The 22,433-nt window shown below is 52.0% G+C and overlaps 1 long non-coding RNA gene across 1 annotated transcript; it reads left to right on the top strand.

The window, feature by feature from the left end:
- The first annotated feature begins 1,099 nt into the window (after nucleotides 1–1,099).
- LOC103556008 (uncharacterized) lies at nucleotides 1,100–20,847 on the top strand. Its single transcript, XR_011524415.1, has 9 exons — nucleotides 1,100–2,378; nucleotides 2,786–2,941; nucleotides 5,902–5,958; nucleotides 6,529–6,720; nucleotides 6,812–6,905; nucleotides 9,739–11,399; nucleotides 11,882–15,654; nucleotides 17,048–17,264; nucleotides 17,854–20,847. It is a non-coding gene; the product is annotated as an uncharacterized lncRNA (long non-coding RNA).
- Nucleotides 20,848–22,433: the final 1,586 nt, after the last annotated feature.

The raw sequence follows: 22,433 nt of genomic DNA, 5'->3' as shown, positions 1-22,433 counted from the left end.
AGGATGCTGCAGACCATTGGGAGAGCTAGAAGCTGGGGGGAGGGATGGGAGGTTCCTGAAGTTTCCGGGAAGGCTTCCTGGAGGAGGTGACGTTGGACTGGACAGGAAGGGATGAGGAGGGGGCAGGGTAGCCGAGGTCCGAACTCCAGGTCTTACTGAGCTGTCCTGGGACCAAAGCGGGTGCGGATAAATGAAACGGGTGTTTTGGTGATTTGTTCCCAGCGCGTCCTTGGAAAAAGTGGTACCCAAGATACAATGAGCCCTGCACCCTCCTCCCCGGGGGCAGGATCTGTCTCCTGCGTATCACAGGATATCGCAGAGCTGCCCGGGCCCCCACGGATGGGGAGGCAGAGGCTAAGTGGCAGCCCAGGGATGAGAAGTAACCAAATCCCAACACCTGTAGGTGCCGGGGCTGTGGTTGACCTCTGTGCCTTTGTTTCCCCTTTTCTCCCCTTGATAAGCTAAGCTCCCAGACTTTGCCCTTGCTGGCTCTTCCAATAGTGCCCTCCCCCCTGCTCTGTTGAACAAATCGTCCATCCCCTTGGAAGCCCAGCTGGAATTCACCTCCATTTCCCTCGAGTGTGGAATGTGGGTGTGTTGGGGGAGGTGTGGTCCTCACAGTGAGTCGTCCCAGAGGGTAGCACCAGACTGTCTTGTTTGTATCCCCTAAGGCACCCAGCACAGTGCCTGGCTGAGGGTGGGACAGTCAGTTGAATGAATGAATTGTTGAATGAATGAATGTCCTAAGTTGCCATGACCATCCCTCCACTGCCTGGTGTCCATCATCTCTGAGAAATGAGTTAACCTCTGGAACTCAGGTCCCCACCTGTACACTGGGGATAGTGTTCACTTCAGTTCAGCCAACATGTAAAGGTACAATGATGGAGGTGGGCACTGGGCCGCCCTGAGGAGGTCCCCAGCTGGTGGGGACAGCCAGACCTGAAGATCAAGCTGGGAGAGGAGGGTGCAGAGTGAGCCTGGAGGAGAGCAGGCTTCCGGAGGAGGTGTCAACCTGATGGGAAGGGAGGGGATTTGAGGTGGAGAGGGCTGTGTTCAGGAAACGGGGAGCCGGTCGTTCCTCGTGACTGGGATGGACGGCGGTCTGGTTGTTAAGAGAGAAGACCCAAGGCACAGTGCAGGGGTAAGAATCCATCACCCACCAGCTGATGGGCAGCACAGTCTGGGCCTCAGTTTCCCATCTATAAAATGGAGCCAGTAATAGACTACCTCTGAAGGTTGTCAAGGTTCCATATGTCAATCTGTGAAGTGCTGAGAACAAACGGTGCCTAGACGCAGTTAGCATTCAAGAAATAAGAACTTTTTCTCCAAGAGCAAGGTCACAGAAGGACTTGAGTGGTACGAGGAGTGGGGTTTTCCCCGTGAGGGGGTGACCTCTAAGAGTGCCTTCGATCCCTGCAGAGCAGAGGGAGCACAGAGAGCGGAGGGCGCGCCTTCTGCAGGTCGCTCTCTTCCTAGGCGTCTGCCACACTCCTCTCTCCCTGGGAATTAGTGGGTGGTGGCGGGGAGCCCAGGATGGCTGCGAAGGCCCTGGGGGTCCTGATGATGGAAAGCAGGTGGGACCCAATCAGAAGCAATTCAGAATGTTCTCCTGGCCACTCGTGGGGGAGGGGGAACAGCAAAGGAGGTTCTTAAGCTTTTAGGGGCGCACACCCCTTTGAGACTGAAATCTGTGGAGCCCCTCCCCAGAAACATGCACTATGCTTACCCACATACATGTGTGCATACACACACGCACACACACACACACACACACGCAGAGTTTTGCAGACGGGTTCCGGTAGTTCACAGACCCCTTGAAGTCCCTCCTGGTCTGTGCACCTGGGTTCTAGGGCAGGGGAGAGAGCTCAGAAAAGACAGCTGTAGGTGGGGTGCAGCAGAGGGTGTGTCACCCACCTGGGGATTTCTGACTGAGCCAAATGGCGCCTGGGCCCTGGGGGCACCTCTCCCTTCTTTGACCCGGAGGCTTCTGGAACCAAGAAAACAGCCAAAGTTCCCGGGACCTCATCCCCTCAGCCCCTCAGGGGTGGACCAAGAAAGTTCTTTTTTGGAAACTAAGCCATCATTTGGTCCCGGCCCCTCCTTGCACAGAAGGGGAAACTGAGGTCAAAAAAAGGCAAGGATTTACCAGGCGCTGTGAGGCTCCTGAGCTCACCTGTGCTGTGCGGGCCCCTCCTGCCCTCTGCCCACCCCTGACCCCCAGGGCCCCGTCCCTCCCTGACAGCCCATGGTGTTATTCAGAGCAGCAGTGCATGTGTGGTCCCAGCTTCCCCTCACCTGAACTCAAGGGGCAGAGCCTCAGAGGGACGACCCACAGGAGAGGAGCCCCCTCCGCCCTGGCTGCTGCCAGGCTTATTCAGGTGAGAACAGGTTGCGATTCTATCTTGTTGAGGTGTACATTGGGTTTTCAGCTTCCTGCAGCCAACTGAATGCCATAGATGTGGAGGGTGGAGCTGGGCGTGATGCCCGGGGCCTTAGGCCTGGGGATGGGGGGTAGGTGGGGAGGACGAGGGAGGGGGCTTCCCAGGCGACCTCTCACCCAGGCCTTTTGTCTCCACAGAAAGTGCTGGTTTGGCCATTTTCTTGCTGACACCAGCCTGCCGTGATGGCAGCCCCATAAGAGGGGGGTTTTCATGGAAAGAGTACGAATGACTGGGGGCCGGGCAGAGCTCTCGGGGGCCTGTGGTATGGCAGCCACGGGAGAGGCCTGGCTGCCCTGCAGGTCGCTGCCTCTCTGAGATGCTTTCTATTGTTTATTTGTTTTTAGGACCAACTAGACAGCCACGTGATGGGTTATTTTATAGCCTCCGAATTGCTGTTTACAAGGCATTTGTAATAACATGGGAAACACTCTTGTGTTATGCCAATTAAAAATGCACGTCATGAAATGATGGACACGCATCTCAACGTTGAGATGAAGCTGGTAACCGTGGTGGGCTTTGGGTGGGGTGTCCGTGGGACTTTCCTCTCCTCTTTTCTGCATTCTCCTGCAAGCAGCCTGTGTGAGTTCTAGAACAAAAGAAACTTACACCCAAAGCCATGGATTGTTGGGGTGTGTGTTTCTGTTAAAAACACAAAATAGGATGGTTTGGTGTTGTCTTGGCCTTGAGCTGGGAGTGACATCGCCATGGAGATATCGGCTGAGGCCTCACTCCGAAGGCCACACCCTGACTTTCAAATGCTCAGACTCCGCCTGAGCCCAGTCGTGGCCCCTCCCTCTGGTTGGTGGAGCCCCTGGTGAGAGAGCCCAGGAAGGAAGCTCTCTGCTACTGGGTAACCTGGCGCTTCACCCTATTGGGGGTTTCAAGGTCCCGGGGGCTTTTCCCATGCAGCCTCTCTGATTTCCTAAGGGCTTGCAGAGTGAACAAAAGCTGGCATTTCTGAGGGTTTATTGTTACTGCATAAAATTGGGGTTCTGCCCTGGATCAGGGAGACAGATCTGAGAGCAATGTGCCCCTGCCTCCTCGCAGATAGATCTCACAAAATAAAGCTGACTTGTTTTCCCAAAAGCTGATGCTGTAATTAATCAGTTTTTTTATGCACGTTGGGTAGAACCCCAATTTTGTGCAGTAACATTATTATAGGGAAGGTCTCAAGCTAAGAACTTTGTACGGATGGCGGAAATAAACAGAGACCACTCAGATGAGAAGGATCAAAGGCAGTTTACTCAGAGCGTGCTGCAGCCAGGGCTTTAGCCGCCATCCCTGCGCTGGGCAGACTCTCAGGCGGGCAGGAGCGGGAGAGCTTCAGAGTGGGCAAAAGGGAAGGCACGGTAGCGATCGGAGGCTGCTGGCACAGGCAGCTGGAGGCGGGACGAGTAGAAGCGGGATGGACACCATCTCTGTGACGGGCAAGGGGAACACATCTGCCCTTTTCCGGTTGGTCTTAAGTTGGAAGTGGATGCAAAAATTTGGGAAGCTGGCAGTTAATGACGGGGTCTTGGCCATCTGGGGCTGATTGCTTTAGGAGTTATCATTTGCCTTCCTGGACTGGGGCTGCAGATCGTGGCTTGATTCTTTTTTTGTTGTTTTTTTGAGGAAGATGAGCTAACGTCTACTGCCAGTCCTCCTCTTTTTTGCTGAGGAAGCCTGGCCCTGAGCTAACATCCGTGCCCATCTTCCTCCACTTTATATGTGGGATGCCTGCCACAGCATGGCGTGCCAGGCAGTGCCATGTCCGCACCCGGGATCCAAACCAGCGAACCCCGGGCTGCCAAAGCGGAACGTGTGAACTTAACCCCTGCGCCACAGGGCCAGCCTGGTCGATTTTTTTTTATCTATCGTCTGGCCGTCGTCCGTTTTTATATCTAGTCTCTCGGTATTAACTCCTGTGATCCTCGACAACCACTCTAAGAGCTGGCGTGATTATTATGTCGTTTTAGAGGGGAGGAAACCACAGAGAGGTTAAGGGACGTTCCCAAGGTCGCACAGCTCGTGAGTGCAAGGCTAGCCAGGCTGCCGGGCTTCAGAGCTGAGCTCTCTCCCGCAGGCGAGGAGAGGGCAGGGAGATGCACCTTGAACTCCAATCCGAGCTCTGCCCCTGCCGCTCTATGATCTGGGTCAGGTGATGTGGGAGACCTGCCTCCTCCCCAGGGTGACTGAACTGAGTGACACGGGAGGAGATGCTGTACACGATGTGCCAGTTCCACGCGCACATGTTGAGTGCCCACGGTGTGCTGCGTTTATGGCCTACTGTATGCCAGGCACTGTTATAAGCACCTGAGATCCTATAAACTCATGTCATTCTCAGGACACCTGTGAGCAGGGCCTGTTACCTGCCCCCTCCACAGAGGAGGGTCCGAAACTCGTCCAGCTTCACTCGGCAGGTAGGGAGCAGCTGTGTGGGAGCCGGGCTGCCCAGGGCCAGAGCCAGTGTCTTAATCCCTACGGTTCCTGCCTCTCAGATGAAGTGGTGGCCGTGAGTGGGCAGCAGGGCCGCTTGACAGTCTAGGTGATACCCAACCTCTTGGTCTCAGGTTCGTGTGCTTGTTGTGCAGTAAGTCAAACACTGAGACGTCAGTGCTTGGAGACGGAGAAACTGCTATTCGAATTGGCCAAAACAAGGATGCTGGGGGATAGGTTCTCTCAAATCTGCCTTAAGAAAAGAAGAAAGCAGGGGGTGGCCCCGTGGACGAGTGGTTAAGTTCTCACGCTCCGCTGCAGGTGGCCCAGTGTTTCGTTGGTTCGAATCCTGGGCACGGACATGGCACTGCTCATGAAACCACACTGAGGCAGCGTCCCACATGCCACAACTAGAAGGACCCACAATGAAGAATATACGACTATGTACTGGGGGGCTTTGGGGAGAAAAAGGAAAAAAAATAAAATCTTTAAAAAAAAAAAACGAAGAAAGCAGGGAGTTTTACAGAGCTAAGGGGCTCGGCAGGAGGAGTTTTGGAGAAACGAAGGGGAAGTCTGTGTTTCTTTCACCTCAGATATGACCCCGGGCAACCGGACTTCTGGGGTCATCTGGGGGCTGGTTCTCTGGTGGTCGTAGCCTCCTTAAAGGCATTCTTTTTCTTTTGCAAAACAAGCTCATAGGGGCCAGCCCCTGGTGTAGTGGTGGAGTTCGCAGCTCTGCTTCCGGGCCCCGGGTTGGCTGGTTCCGATCCTGGGCATGGATCTATGCACCACTTGTCAAGCCATGCTGTGGCAGGAGTCCCACATATAAAGTAGAGGAAGATGGGCACCGATGTTAGCTCAGGCCTAATATTCCTCAAAAAAAACCCCCCAAAACAACCAATCTCGTAAATCCTTGTGACCCTTGAGTCACCCCTCAGGTTAAACAATGAAACAGCAAATTAACAACGTTAACATCTTTTCATGTGTGTCTGGGTTGGGAACAAGGTCGAAGGGTCATCATGTTCTTATTGAACATTTACAGGAACCCTCAGGTACCGGCTTCACAGGTGACACCAATCCTCAGCTGAGGCCTGATCAGGTGGGTTGCTTCTCCGTGGGTGTCTCCCGAATGGGCTTCTTCCGCCGGGGGCCCTGGAAACGGGGTGACGCAGAGGGAGGAGGCCACCCCTCTGTGGGTGGACAACACCCACGCTCACTGAGAGTGAGGTGGACACGTGTCACAAGACTTTGCTGCTGGGGTGGAAATCCTCGGGGAAGAGGCCTGAGGTGCTTGTGGCCTCCACCCCCCGGGGGTCACTTCCTCCTTGGGTCCTGAGCTGGGCTGCAGGTGTCCCGCCTCCTCTTGCCCAGGGAAGTCTCTAGAAGGTGCTGGCCACAGGACTCCTCTGTGGGCGCTCGGTTTCCAGCCTCCAGGCCTTCCTTCACAGCTGCTGTTCCTCATTTACCCCTCCTCTCCAGTCCCCACGTTTGCACATCTGTGTGTTGCGTCACTTGGCTGCGTGGTGACACACCCTGGAAGTAGGTTTGTTCCGTGTCTCCGAGAGCCTTTGGCCTGGGGACGCTGCCAGTGCCTTTCTCCCCGGGACACTGCCTGCTGGGCCTGCTCCCTCCGGGGCTGCCTGCCCCTCACAAGGCTGCACTTTCTCAGGGGACGTCTCTTTGGGGTCTTTCGGGTCCTTCTGAGAAGTCACACCAGTCACCAGTGACCCCCGCCCAAACACAAAACCAGAGACTGACAAAATGTTACCAGGCTGTGATTTTACCAGGAAGAGACTCTGGGAAAATGACTGTTATTGCCATCATTTCCCATGAAGGAAGGACGTTTTAGCACTCAGTAAAGGTAAGAGCATCATTTTGGAATAAAGGACAACCCTTTAAATTAAATAAATCTGGCCTTCTGGAAAATTCTTGTTTTGTTCACCACTTTGCAGCTGACGGAGGAATGCTTGGTCCAGGTTGGCAGATGTTCCTGGAAGGTTTGGGAACCAGTGTCCTAAGGAGACTCACTCTGGCCTAGAGGCCCAGGTGGGTGACTTTCCTGGCCCCTCCCCCCCACCCCCAGGCTCTCGGCCACCTCGGCTTTCTGATAGACTTGCACTGCCCAGTCTGGCTTTTCTTGGACCAACACTTCCATGCCCTGCCCCCCACCTTCTGGGGCCCCCTAAGCCCTGGGTATCATTGTGCCCCCAGTGTCTGTAAGCCGGATGTTTGAGGAGAGGCTGGGAGGGCATTTGTCCAACGCCTGTCACTTTTCAGCAAGGAAAGCTAAAGCACCATTAGATAAAGTACCATTAGGGAAGCCATCAGCCCTCCTAAAAACAGCAGCCTCCTTTCCCTATGGCTTACCCCTGTGGCTTCATCAATCATAAACTGCCCCTTCACTCCACAGATGTGGTCCACGTAAGTATAATATACAAAGTCAGAGCTCATATTCAAACTACTGGTGTCCTAGGAACAAAACCCCTTTTACTGCTTTTAAATCATTTAGCCCCTTTTCTGCCCAGTGTGTGGCTACAAAGTTCCTTTGAAAACACACATACACAGATACATACATACACTATAAAGCAGAAAGAGCTCTGCTGAAGTTGGATGGGCAGGGTGCTCTGGGCTACGTCTAATTCTTTTTTTTTTTTGAGGAAGATCAGCCCTGAGCTAACATCTGCTGTCAATCCTCCTCCTTTTGCTAAGAAAGACTAGCCCTGAGCTAACATCCATGCCCATCCTCCTCTACTTTATACGTGGGACGCCTACCACAGCATGGCTTGTCAAGCAGTGCCATGTCCGCACCCAGGATACGAACCTGCAAACCCCGGGCTGCCAAAGCAGAACATGTGAACTTAACCACTGTGCCACCGGGCCAGCCCCAAGGCCGCATCTAATTCTTAATGTGGAGGGCCAAGGGTAGATTCCTGGGGAAGGTGACAGCCCAGATGTGTCTTGAAAGATAAGAGTGTGGCAGGCAGAGGGGGCAGCCTGAAGGTGATACTGGGAGGAACCTTGAAGAGCTCAGGCCACCAGAGCACCAGGGAGCCGGGGCTGAGATGATGGTGGAGGGGCAGCAGGCCTCGGTCGGGGTGGGCCTCATGCAGCTGGGCTGTGGAGTTGGGCTTTTTTTCTAAGGGCAATAGGGAGCCCTGAAGGGTTCTAGGCAGGGGAGGGACATGAATTTTAGACCTGAAGCCTGGCTCCCCAGGCCACACAGGGCCAGTGTGGTGACGGGGGAGGAGCAAGGCGGCTGGGGAGGAGAGGCTGGGCAGTGGCCACGTGGACGGAGCCTGAAGCAAGTATGGTGGCTCAGCCACATGGCCTCAACTCCTGGCAGGGTGTGGGCTGAGAAAGAGCAAGTTGTTGAGGACAGGACCCTCACATTCTGGGCTCCCACCTCCTCCCAGCAAGAGGAGGGTCCCCAGCCACTGATGCCTACAGTTGGGGTGAAGGGTGGATCTCAGCTGCCTGGGAAAAAGCTCCCAGTGGCCTGAGCGGTAATTAGCCCAGCTTGGCAGGGCCGGGGACAAGGACACACTTGTTCTTCCAAGCCTGCTGCCTTCTGTGAAATCTGCATTCTCCCCCTGCTCCTGGAGGGATGTGGTGTTAGAATCTCACACCCGTCCGGTGGCCCTCTGGAGGCTGCATCCGAAGGTGGTGCCGTAAAGAGGGATGATTCCGAGGGGTCCTCATCAGGGGTGGGGAGCACCCGGCCGGGCGTCCCTCCGGTCACGGTAACAGTGATGCCTGTACACCCTTCACTTGAGAGAAGTGGTGCTGGGGAGGAGGCGTGTGGTGGAAGAAAGAGGCACAGGCTCCGGAGGCCACAGACCTGGTGCGACCTCGAGCTGCATGCAGTGTACTAGCTGCATGACCCTGGATGAGGGACTCACATCCCAGTGTCCTTGTCTGCAAAATGGGAATGACAGGCTCTGCCTCCACACACGGGGACAGAGACCCAGTGAAAAGCCGTCTGCGCTCTGACGGGGCCACGTCTAACCCTCAGCTGTGGGGCTCAGAAGAGGGCCCGTGTGCCAGGAAACTCAGGGTAGTGGGGCTCCTTCTGTGCAAAGCATTGTCACATGGTCCTTTCACGTTACTTGAGCCAGGAGAGGCAGAAGCAGAGATGTCAGCCCGGAGCGTCAGCTCAGATCAAAGACTGAGCAAGGAAGGGGGGGCGGGTGCGTGAGCCTTCTTTGTCTTTGGCAGGAGGGAGGGTGTCTGTGAATGTCATCAGCGGCTGGCTCCTCTCCTCCAGCCTGGGAGAGCTGAAAGCAGCCTTTGCACAAACCCTCCCTGGGGCCCTGGGCAGGAGACCTAACTGCCTCCTGCCTCGGTTTCCCCATCACACCACCGCTGCTCCTTTTTCTATTTTGGTCAAGCTCCGCTCCAGCACTCCTCACAAAGTCACAGGGCTGGGGCCCTGCGTCAGCCGAGGGTGCTCCCAGTCTGCGCAGGAAGGATGCTGACAGGAGCCAGATCCCACAGCCCCTCCTGCATGATCCTCTTCCTCCCTGCAACCCTGTCCTCTCAGCAGACACTGAACTTGACATTCCTGAGACCCCGGAGGAGGTCAGAGGGGCTGCCACAAATTAAGAGGGTATTGATGAGGATCGAGGCTGCCCCTGTCCCAGGGGGAGAAGCCCTGCCCTACGTACCAATCTATATCATCCTCCAGGAAGCATAGGACATCCTGACTTGAGCCCATCTGATTCCTATCCAAAGTTATAGGACCACCCAATAACCAGATCCCACTTACACTGACACCATTTTAACAACTTTTTTTTTTACATAATCGTTCTTTTGTCTTGTAAAGAGATAACTCACATACCTATGCCTTAAATTTAGCCCTACTGTCAACCCATGTTTGCAGCTCTTACTGCCTGTGGGTCCTGTCTCCATGCTACTCCATGCTATTCTCTGAATAAAAGACCACTACTGCCAGACCTTGAGAGTCCAAGAAATCTTTCTGTCGACTCCTCGGCTCACCGAGCCCGCCTCAGGTATCATCTGCAAGAGGCCACCCAGCATTGTCTCCCAAACAGCATCCTCCACCCAGTGAATCGCAGGGGCCCACCTGCCCACGCCCAGCCTGAGCTGCAGTCTCCCGAGTTTTCTGGCCACAAAGATGTCTGCCTGAGGCCCAGAGAAGAGAGCCAGGGGCCGGCTCAAGGCCGCCTCTCCCCACAAGTAAGGTGCCCCAGGGACAGTTCCCCAGCAGGAAACTGCTTCACCCTCTGGCCCCTTTGCCCTGGGTTTGGAATCTGCACACTGACCCCCATGTGACTGACTCCCCAGTCACTGACTCCTCTCTGGAGCCTCCTGGAAACCCCCAGACCAGGGTCACAGCAGGGCTTTGGGGCCAGGGTGGGGGTGGGATGCAGCAGGGGAGTCTTTGGGTGGGGGAGGAGTCTCTACATCAGGGTGGGGATGAGTGGTTGTGAGAAACAGAAAATGCGTATATTGGTCTCTATCTCCATTCCTGGCACAGAACTCCTAAAACTCCTATGTGATAAGAGGACTAGGAGCATCTTTTGTTCTGATATTTGGTCTTTGACCCCAGTTCTTGACTCAGAGCTCCAAAATCCCTTGGAATTTCCTGGGTGAGAGGAGCATCTTCTGTCTAATGAGGTGACTCTTGGTGGGCTCCTGGGTGGGGGCTGGTCACCAGAAAGACCAAACCGTGATTAAAGGCTTGGAACGTGCAGCCCCACCCATCATCTTCTGGGAAGGGGAGAGGGGCTGGAAATGGAGTTAAGGATCCATCCCACTTACGTGGTGAAGCCTCTGTAAAACCCCAGTAGTCAGGGGTGCGGAGAGCTTTCAGGTTGGTGAACACGTCCATGTGCCTGGAGGGTGCCGCACCCCAACTCCACAGGGACAGAAGCTCCTGTTCTTGGAACCTTCCAGACCTCGCCCTTGTATCCCTTCATCTGGCTGTTCATCTGTATCCTTTATCATATCCTTTATCATGTAATAAAACAGTGAACATAAATAAGTATTTCCCTGAGCTCTGTGAGCTGTTCTAGCAAATGACTGAACCCAAGGAGGGGGTCATGGGAACCTCCGATATGCAGTGGGTTGGTTCAGCCCAGGTGACAACCTGGACTTGTGACTGGCGTCTGAGGGGTGGGGAGACAGAGGCAGTCTTGGGGGACTGAGCCCTTAACCTGTGGGGTCCACACGAACTCTGGGTAGATAGTGTCAGAATGGAATTATTATTTTTTTTCTAAAGATTTTATTCTTTTCCTTTTCCTCCCCAAAGACCCCCGGTACATAGTTGTATATTCTTAGTTGTGGCATGTGGGATGCCACCTCAGCGTGGCCTGACAAGCGGTGCCATGTCCGCACCCAGGATCCGAAGCTGAGAAACCCCAGGCCACCACAGTGGAGCGCATGAACTTAACCACTCAGCCACGGGGCCGGCCCCTCAGAATTGAATTAAATTCTAGGACACCTGGCTGGTGTGGCAAAGAATTGCTTGGTGTGGAAAACGCACACACCTGGCTTCAGAAGAGAAGGAAAGCATCATGTGTGAGTGAGGGAAACGCAGAGGGAACTGTTCCTACAGTGGGGGCGGGGTCTGAGGGTCAGCGTGGGGCTAGGATGGGGGCCTCTGGATCAGGGTGGGGCCAGGGGTGGAATCCTGGGCTCTGCCCCCAGCTCCCTGTGTGACTTTGGGCAGGTTGCTACCCCCACCACTCTGGTCCTTGGTTCATAAGATGGTTGGGTAGGGAGGTGTGTGGGAAATGCTTTTGGTTTTGATTATAAAATATCACTCATCTAAAGCACATCTATAGGCAACTTAAAGAAAAGAGAAAGAACGCCTATGTTAAGCACACCTGGCTTAAGAAATAACGTTCCCAGGACCTTTGAAGCCCCTACAGGCACTGCCCCATCCTGTCCCCTCCCCAGAGGTAACCGCTTTCTCAAATTTGGTTTTCCTCCTTTGCTTTGCTTTGCTTTCTATGTACAAACCCCTCGGACAATGCTGCGTTTGTTCTGCACGTCCACAGAACGGAGCTCCAGGCATTCTGAGAGTCGCCTGCACTGCCCAGCACGTCGTCGGGGACCCGTCCACATAGACGAGGGCACACAGGGTTCCGCGTGTGCCGTCCCTCAGCGTACTCACCCTGTCTCCTGTTGATGCAACTTTGGGTTGTTTCTACTTTGGGGTCTTCCTCGGTTTTGATCTATTTTTGCTGTTTTGCCCCCGCCTCGTGGTGCTCGTTGCACCGCTGTCTCCCGGTTGCACATCTTGGAGGAATTACTGAGTCCGGGGGACATGTGCCTTCACCTTGCTGCACAACATCAAAGTTACTCCCAAGGGGTTCTTCCTATGTCCATTCCCACAGCAGAAGATAAGTGCTTTCTGTCCGGTATCCATGATGACACTTTGTTTCCTCAGATCCTTTCATTTTTGCTGGTCCAGTCATTGTGAAAAACAAAACCAGACAAACCAGCAAAATCTGACAACGAATGGGGTCGGGCTTCTTGCAGAAGCTTGCGGGTTGTGACTCTCTTCTGTGAACGCTTATCCGTGCACTCGCCCACTTTCTTTTGGGTGGTTTGCTTTTTTCTTGATGATTTGCAGGATTGTTTACTTATCCGAGGTACAATTCCTTCATCAGTTGCAAGAACTGCCAAGACCTCTTCCGGTTTGTGGCTTGCCATTTGACTTTGTGTATCGTGTCTGGGAATGGCCAGAAGTTTTTACTATTAATGTACTCAAATTGATCATCTTTTTCTTTGGTGCCATTGACTTTTTAGCAACATGGCTCTTTGTCCAAAAGAAGCCGCATATGGATCCCAACATAGAATGCCCTCCCCCTTACAGGGCCAATTTTTTTCCTTAAAGAAAATTTCTTGGGCAAATTATCATAAACCAAAGACCTCATGGCCATGGAGATTAATGTTACACATTTTCAGTAGTTAATAAAATAAACATATAGTGCTCAGTGCTTTAATAATTGAATCTTTTGCAACAAGAACAAAACCCAGAAAGGTTAAGAGAAACAAAATCAGTGACAGTATGGCAAACGCCACCCAAGGGTGCCAGTGCACGGTCACAACCTGGTCAGCACACGCTGCGAGGCCGGGCTCCAGGATGGCTCTCCTCTGTAGCCGCTTTTTTATTCTTCCAGATAAAATTAAGTTGATTCCCTTTACAAAATGATTCTTTGCTTTGCAAAGTAATTTCAGAATATTGGTAAATAACAAGTTCTGGTTATGCACTTAAAATGCAGATATATTTTTAATCCAAGTTTCCAAGGAAAGTAACTTAGTAAAGCTTAGTACTTGCCTTAAATAACCAATGTAGAAACAACACCAAATTCACAGTATTTGGAATGTTATAGGACCTTGGAATATTTCAATCCAATTTCCTCATTTTATGAAAGAGGGAACTTCTGGAAAGATCCAGCTTCTGGAGATCTCGAGATGGGGAAACCCACAGCAGGCTTCCAGAAGATAAAGAGCTGCCTGGAAGCAGAGGGACGTAGGAAGTGAAGCCCCTCCACTTAGATAGGCTGCTCACACGTGGACGGCTGCACGCAGCCGGCTCAGTCTGAGACCTAGATCCAGGGACCAGTCCCTGCGGGTGCCTGACCTCCTGCCCCCTGGGCCCTGCTCGTGGGCCTGGCTTGGCAGGCCACCTGTGCCCAGTGCCCTTTGAGCCTGCCCTGCCTCACCTCCTCGACCTTCCCAGCAGCAGCGGGGCCCCAGCAGGAGGTGAGGGTCCCTGCCAGCACCCCCTTGACTTGCCTTCCACCTGGGTCACATCCCAGCTGTCTGCTAAAATCTGGATGTGGCCATTTGTCCTCTAGCCCGATGGCTCAGCTTCCCTGTGATGCTTGCCTGGATGGGGGCCTGTGGAGGGTGGCGAGGGCACTGCCCCACGGGCCCCCCCAGCTTTTCAGCCTTGAGGCCTGAGCCCAAGGAGCCCGGGCCTGGGAAAGAATCCATGAATCCTGCTTCCCCAGGAAGCCCCCTCCCATGGCTGTTGCTGGTTCTTCAGAATACTCCTTCCTGCTCTTTCCTACCGTCCAACCACACTGGGGCCACAGACACTCGGGCCCCTTCATCCCTGTTCCTCCTTTTTTTGCCTCATGTAGGAGATGAAATGACACCTCAGACCTGGTCCCGGATGTTACCCAACCAAGTTTGTTTTGCCGGCTGCATGATTACCACACTCACCGAGCCACCGAGTTTGCAAAGAGAAAGGATTTCATCACAAGACAGGCAAGCGAGGAGACAGGAAAATCAATCTCGGATGGCCTCCCTGAAAATAGGGACTCAGGGATATTTATGGGGCAGGGGGCAAGGAGGTCTGAAGTGCGGGGATAGATGACTGGAGGTGAGGAGAGCGAGGAAATTGACGATCTGCGCAGGCGTAGTCCAGCTTCATGGCTCCTCACAGGACACATGTTCACAAGATGGCCGCATCACCAGGATTTGAGGGTGGGGTTTTCAGCTCCTTGACATCAAAAAGGTCACTTGCTGAGCACTTGCCCTGCCCCGGCTGATGGATTGGTGGTCTCAACCGGCCTGAACTGGACAAGGGGCCTCAGTTCTCAAAAAATCACTCAATTCCTCAGTTGCTAAGATGGTCAGTTGAACTGGTCCTGGAGGGCCACATCTACATGGGTACTTCCTGGGAAAGCAGACACACAGGAGGGCTGGGGTGTCTGTCTAGAGAGAGGCTGTAAGGCCAAGCAGCGCAGCCTCTGGGGACCATCAGCCACCCTTAGAATCCTAGTCCTGCCGCTTACTGTCTGTGTGACCTTAGACAATGACCTTCGCTGCTCTGTGCCTCAGTTTCCCTCTCTGGGGGAGCAAAATGAAACGGTGTTTTCTCTAGGGCTCTTCACATAGTTCCTGGTGCCCTGTAAGTACTTGTAGGGGTCGGTAATTATGCTCTCACAGAGCAGGATTACCAGGGCTTTGCACACGGACCGGGCTCCCCGGGAGAGAGTGACTCCAGTGCCTGTCATAGCAAGGGCCAACCCAGCCCCAGCCAGGCGGGCTCTCCAGAGACGGACGCCCCCAGGCTGACTCATCCCACCCACAGCCCTGAGGTCTGCGCTCACCTTCTCCTTCTCTCCCCTGCCCTGGCTTCAGCTCGGATGTCGCCCGCCCCCCACCCTGACTCCCACCCCAGAGGGAGGGCAGATCCAGCCCACCTTGAGCCCCTTCCTCTCTCCCCTCAGCCCAGGGTGGGGTGCGCACAGCCCGGTCTCTGGCAGGACTAACTCTAGTGGAGTCCAGATGGTCCATCCAAGCCGGGAATGTTCAACTTCCTGTTTTGTTTTCCGCCGGCAGTTCTAAACCAGAACTTTCTTTCCCATAAAAAGTATTTCTTCAGGTTACTGACTCTGTCACGCCAGTCTGAAAACCAGGGAAATTTGAGACAGTTTTTATTTGGATCAAAATTAAAATGAAGACCTGCCCAAGGAAGCAGCGGAGGTTTAAAGGCCTGGGCTGGCCCGGGATGGGGTTCAAGGCCCCCCTGAGGCACTAGCCGGCTGCCTGGCTTGGGGCAAGGGGCTCAGGGCCTCACTCAGTTCCCTCCGGCTTAAACAGGAGTAAAGACTTCTTCACTAACGGCTTGTAGAGATTAAACAAAGCGTTGCAGGAAACGGTTTCTAGCACACAGCCCGGTGTAGGAAAACACTCGACGTCCACAGAAACAAAACGTCTCCGGAGCCCACGCCCCACCGAGATTTCAGAGCCCGGTCAGACCAGAGAGCAGGACGAAGTGAGAAGGAAAAATTCATGAGACAAAATTCAGGTGGAAAAAATTTGTTTTTACCTTTGGTGTCTATTTTTTTTAAATTACTTTATTGAGGTCATATTGGCTTATAGCATTGTGTAAATTTCAGGCGTACATTATTCCATTTCAGTTTCTGTATAGCCTGCATCGTGTTCACCACCAATAGTCTAGTTTTTATCTGTCACCATACGTGTCCGCCCCTTTACCCCTTCCATCGTCTCCTACCCCCTTCCCCTCTGGTAACCACTAAGCTGTTCTCCTTATCTAGGTGTGAAAATTTTTTTTTTTTATTAATGTTATGATAGATTACAACCTTGTGAGATTTCAGTTGTACATTATTGTTAGTCATGTTGTGAGTACACTTCTTCCCCCTTTGTGCCCTCCCCCCACCCCCCCTTTTCCCTGGTAACCACCGATCAGTTCTCCTTGTCTATATGTTATCTTCCACCTATGAGTGGAGTCATATAGAGTTTGTCTTTCTCTGACTGGCTTATTTCGATGAACATAATACCCTCGAGGTCTATCCACGTTGCTGCGAATGGGCCAATTTTGTCTTTTTTTATGGCTGAGTAGTATTGCATTGTGTATATATACCATATCTTCTTTATCCAATCATCAGTTTCTGGGCATGTAGGTTGGTTCCACGTCTTGGCTATTGTAAATAATGCTGCGATGAACATAGGGGTGCAAGGGACTCTTGGGATTTCTGATTTCAGGTTCTTAGGATAGATACCCAGTAATGGGATGGCTGGGTCATAGGGTATTTCTATTTTTAACTTTTTGAGAAATCTCCATACTGTTTTCCCTAGTGGCTGTACCAGTTTGCATTCCCACCAACAGTGTATGAGGGTTCCTTTTTCTCCACAACCTCTCCAACATTTGTCGCTCTAGGTTTTGGATATTTTTGCCAATCTAACGGGTGTAAGGTGGTATCTTAGTGTAGTTTTGATTTGCATTTCCCTGATGATTAGCGATGATGAACATCTTTTCATGTGTCTATTGGCCATATTTATATCTTCTTTTGAGAAATGTCTGTTCATGTCCTCTGCCCATTTTTTGATCGGGTTGTTTGTTTTTTTGTTGTTAAGCTGTGTGAGTTCTTTGTATATTATGGAGATTAATCCTTTGTCGGATAAGTGGCTTGTAAATATTTTTTCCCAATTAGTGAGCTGTTTTTTCGTTTCAATCCTGTTTTCCGTTGCCTTAAAGAAGCTCTTTATTTTTTTTATTAATGTTATGATAGATTACAACCTTGTGAGATTTCAGTTGTACATTATTGTTAGTCAGAAAATTTTTTTTAAAAAGAAAGCGAGAGAGAAAAAAAACTGTGAGGCTCAAAGAAGCAAGTCCAGGCACCAAGCTGCATCCTTCTATAATTGTAATTAAAGAAGAATTTTGTGTCGTTTTCCAGGAATTTTCCACGTCTTTGGAAGAACCACGATTTGGACAAAGAATGTGAAATATTCACCAACCTATAAGATCACCATGACTCATGGGGAATTTTCTGTGGGAACTTAAAAAAATGGATGTGATGCATATTGCTAAGAGAAAGAAGCCACTCTGAGAAGGCTACCTACTATAGGATGCCAACTCTATAACACCCTGGGAAAGGCCTAACCAGGGAGAAAGTAAAAAGATTAGTGGTTGCCTGGGGCTGGTGGGGGAGGGAAGGCAGAAGGAGTGAATGGGGGAGCACAGGTGATTTTTCGGGTACTATAATGGTGGATACAGGACATTATGCATTTGTCAAAACCCATAAAACTGTTTAACATAAAGTGTGAACTTAGGGGCTGGCCCAGAGGCATAGTAGTTAAGTTCAGATGCCCTGCTTCAGCAGCCAGGGCTTCACTGGTTTGGATCCCTGGTGCAGACCTATACCCCATTCATTAAGCCATACTGTGGTGGCGTCCCACATACAAAATAGAGGAAGACTGGCACAGGTGTTAGCTCAGGGCCAATCTTCCTCACCAAAAAAAAGAAAGAAAGAAAAAACAGTGAACTTAATGTAAACTATGGACTTTAATAATACTGTATCAATATTTGTTCACTAATTGTCATAAATGTACCACATTCATGTAAGATGTTAATAATAGGGGGAACTGTGTGCCAGGAAAGGGGATAGATATATGGGAATTCTCTATTATCTACTTAATTTTCTGTAAATCCAAAACTGTTCTGAAAATACAGTCTATTAATTTAAATATTTTGCACTTGCAGGAAGTGTGATGCAGTGGAAAGAATATTGGATCAGGTGACATGGAACCCTGACAGGTCATCACCAATAGCCAAGTGGCCCTGGGCAAGCCCTCGTCCTCTGAGCCTTGTTTCCTCATCTTTGAAAGGAGGGCGTCAAGCTACGTCATTGCTCAGCTGTGAAACGCTCTGACTCTACTAGAACATTTCGGAAGGATGAACTAGTGAAAGTCAGAGCTTCTCAGGAAACAGCCCTGTGACTAAAGCTTGGGGAATGTGCCCTGCAAGCAGTTTAGTTCCAGGAACACCAGAGAGTATAGAAAATGCCAAATCTCCCGGCCCGGGTCACCTTGACCGGCTAATTCCAATTTCCTCCAAATGTCACTCGGGAGGCAACAGCAACCGAAACACTAAACCGCCTCTGGTCCCCACCAGCTGGTGGGGGTTTCTTCCCTTCTTGGCTCGACCTAGGAACTCATATTTTATTCATGAAAACGGAGGCCCTGGGAGGCCTCGGCATAAACAGGATGTAAATATTTGCGGGTGGTGGGGGAGAGGTGGTACTTGAACAGAGGCTGTACAAAGTGGGGACCTCCAGGACAATGCTCACTTGGGGCCCGCCCACCTGCATCTCCTCTGTAGCTTGGGGAGGGGGGCACGTGCAGGCTGTACCCCAGATGGAGATGGATTTGGGACTTCAGTGCCCTCCAAGTGAGTCCGGCTGTTGCCTAACCTTCTGCTGCATCCCATTTGCCTGTTCGTTGGGGACCCTTCATCCCCCTTCCTCAGCCTGAGACTTCGATTTCTGGCTCTTGCAGAAGTGCCCGGCCTGTCTCCAGCCCCTCCCCTCCCCTTCCTGCACCTGGCCACTCCTGTTTCAGCTGTGTGGAGTTCCCCGCCATCCCCAAACGGGCCCTTCTCACGGTGCTGTCCCTTTCCTTATCTCCAGTTGCTCCGCCTGGCATGACTTCCCTCTGAGCTCTTCCACTGGTCTCTAAGACCCCTCCAGATCTTTGCAGGGGCCACACCCTTTCTGGAACCCCGGCCACCTCATCTCTTGGGCTCTCCAAGGAGAATAACTCCTGCTCAGCTATCAGGGCCTGGCCTGGGTGTCACTTCCTCCAGGAGACTGTCCTTGATGCTTCCCACTCCAAATCTGGGTTCAAAGTCTCCCCTCCCCCACCCACGGCCTGAGCTGAAGCCCTTCCTCGTATCCCACACTGATAGGGCCCAGACTCTTCGGTCCTGTTCACTAAATAAATACTTTTTGAATAAAGGAATGGATGGACGGATGGATAAATGGATGAAGATGTGACTCAATTAACACCTGTGTCTGTGGCCATGTCTGTTGCCACCACCCCCGGATGGAACCCTACACTTCGGCGCATCTGCTCCAAGGACATCAGACCCTGTCTTTTAGTGCCTTACACACACTCCGCCAGCCTTTTGTTTCTGCTTGTCTCTCCCCCGACCCCCACCACACAGCCTGTGCCCTGTATCACCGCACCGAGGACATTTCCTGGAAAATAATAAATTTCAGTCTTGGTGGAATCTTGCAGGGTATCTAGGATTTTCAAAGTTACACCCTGCACCGCACAGCCTCAGGCATGAGGAAAACATTTCCATCTGTGAGACACACCTTCCTGGAATTGACACCCTGGGGCTTCCCAAAGAATGTGGAGAGCGTGTGCGCGCAGGAGTGGGCATGCTGGGACTAAGCTTTGTTTAAAATGTTCATGACTCCTTCCTCACATGAGACCTACGCTCGGCTATTTCTGGGATCTGGGAAAACGTAAAACACACCCCCAAAATCAGAGCACCAGCAGGCCAGACTGGACCCGGGTGAACCAGCCCATTTGCAGTGGCAGTGGCATTGAAGTGGTGGACCTCATGTTGAGAAATAATGTCCAGGGGAGATTGCTATTGAAAGAAACGTCAAAGTGCTTAGAGGAGGTTTTTAAAATGCAGTTAATCAACTCCTGAGTGATCCTGTGTGGACACGTAGTCTTTCAGGATAGGACTTGGCTTAAAGTGGGCTCACTGATCCAGCGGTCTAAAGATCCCACACCACAGAAAACCCAACAGGAAGCCGAAAACCCCACACCCACAGAGCAGCCCCAAGGGCCTGCCCTGGCTCTCCTGGGCCTCTGGGAGGGCACCCACAGCCCCACTCGCGCTGCTGACCTGTACACGTACAGACGCTAGAGCAGAGGGTCAGCCCTGCCACAGACCCAGGCCCATCAGGAACCCCAGGGTGGGCCCGCCTCAGCGTGGGCATAAAGCTCTCCAGGGGGCTGTGCGTCCAGGCTTGAGGACCCTCCCGAGACTCTGCGTTTGCAACCTACTCCAGCCGATGCCATGCTGCCAGTCCCTGGACCACACCTGAAGTGGCAGGGCTTTAGATAGAATATTTTTTACTTGAAAAAATTGTTTAGAACACAAGTACTTCACAAATAATTTGTGTTGTAGAAGATGAAAACTAACAGAAAAGCACAGAGTGAACCATCAGAGGAAGTTTCCATCCTCCCCTTGACCAGCACGGTCCTCCCAGAGGGGAACACCGAGCACGTGGTGCTCAGGCAGAGATAAAGTTTCTTCTTGAGTACTTTGGATTATGCTTTTTCTGTGACTACATAGATGGTCTTCATTTTGGGGGCACTGTATAGTATGAAAATACTGTAATTTACCTACCCATTCCACTAGCGATGGACATCTCTGTCATTTCCTGTTTTCCCACATTGTAAGCTGCTGCAACGAATATCCTAGCGTGTATATCTTTGTGCACATGTGTAAGCATTTCTGTAAGACAAGTTTCTAGAAGCAAATTCTAGGTCAAAGAATGTATACTTCTAAAGTGTTGCTAGAAACTGACAAATTGCTCTCCAAAAGGGGTTTACGATTGATACAGAACAGAAAAACAGGCAGACAGACAAGCCACAGAAGAGAAATGTAAAAGGTCAGCACACGTATTAAAATGTGCTTATCAAGAAAACGAAAATTAAAGAAAAAGAAAATTAAAACAGCAACTATATATACACACGTTATATATTATACAAGTATATTACGTCATATGCATATGTATATATATATATTTGCACACCAGATTGACAAACAAAAAAACACTTGCACCTCCATCTCTCATCGACCTAATGCAAAAGTGTAGTGATGTTGACACGGCTGGTGGCGAGATAACTGGCACAGAGCTGGAATGAGCTGGGGCTCTGGTTCCAGGTCCCTCAGCAGAGGTGGAAGTAGCCCCAGGGAGGCCAGGGCAGACGTGCTGGCTGAGAACAGGAAGAAGGCAAAGCTGGGATGAATCAACACACAGAATAAGGTTGGAAGTAAAGACTTCAAATAGCTCCGGGCCCTGTAATGGGGGCCAACAGCCCACCAGGCACCACAGCCCTGGGGTCGTCCCCACATCACAGCACACAATCACGCAGCCTCCGTGGTGGTAACCCTACAGCATCACTGGGGTTTCTGTACAAATTCTGTACCCTTCCTTTGAGGAACGCCAGGAAGTGGGTAGCGCAGTTTTCCAAGTTTCCCAATTGTTAAAATTTAACAAAACAGTTCAAATGAAAACGCTTGCGCACGGAGGGCACCTCCCCGGACAGTGTGTTTCTGTCTACCTGCTCCTTCTCCTGGAAGTTTAGGAAGGTGTTAGTACTCAGGATCTGAGTAAGGCAGGTGGGATCTCTGAGATCACCAGCCTCACCCGCTCTAAAACGCCACCCTGTGAGCAAAAATTTATGTCTTTTAAAAGATGCATCCAGGGTCATTTGTGGACATCTTCCCCCGTCCCTCAAAATGGCTCAGACTCGAGCTTTTCTGGTGACAGATGTAAAATTTGAAAATCAAAAGCCCTCTTTGGACACGTGTGCTCAGGAGCGGCCAGATTTGAACTTGACTGGGCTTCCTTTTAAGGCCGAGCTCACAGGTCATCTCCCTGTGGGGCCCGGGCCACTCCGGCCACAAATGACTCTTCCCTCCCTGTGCTCTCCAGGTGTCACCAGCTGTGGTGTGTATGACAGCTGTACCCCTGCCAGGGCGCTCAGACCGTAAACTTCTTGTCAGAATCATTTTTGCATCTCCTGCTGTGGTCAGAACTGTACTCACACCGGGCTGCTCCTTTGCAGACTGACTGTGTGAGAGTCGCGCACGGGCTGTCTAGTGAGGACAGTCCTTCTCAAGTGGGCTGCCTTCCCTGGGATGCCTGTGGACAGAGCCTGGCTGGAGGGCACCTGGTGACCTGGTTAACCTGAATGATGAGAGGAAGGCACACACTCAGAGACACACACCAGATTCAGGGGGAGACGGGGAGGAAGGGACAGGCGCGGAGAGGGGGCATTTCAGGTGGCAGGTGCGCCTCCTCTGTGGACTGAGTGACCTTCACCCCAGGCCACCAAGGCCCCCAGGAAGCTCCCAGAGAGACCAAGATGTCCTCAGAGAGGCAGACGTGAGAGCCGCTGCTCAGAGTGCAAGGCTGGGTCCAGACTCCAGCTCCTACTCGCCCAGAGACCTCGGGGACCACATGCCTCAGTTTCCTCGTCTGTAATAGGGATAATAACAACCTCACAGAGGGCTTGTAGGAGTCAGCATAT

Source organism: Equus przewalskii, chromosome 12 (genome assembly GCF_037783145.1).
Source record: "Equus przewalskii isolate Varuska chromosome 12, EquPr2, whole genome shotgun sequence".
In the NCBI taxonomy this organism is placed as follows: Eukaryota; Metazoa; Chordata; class Mammalia; order Perissodactyla; family Equidae; genus Equus; species Equus przewalskii.
Note: the sequence above shows the minus strand (reverse complement) of the source record. Positions and strands in the feature narration are given on the sequence as shown.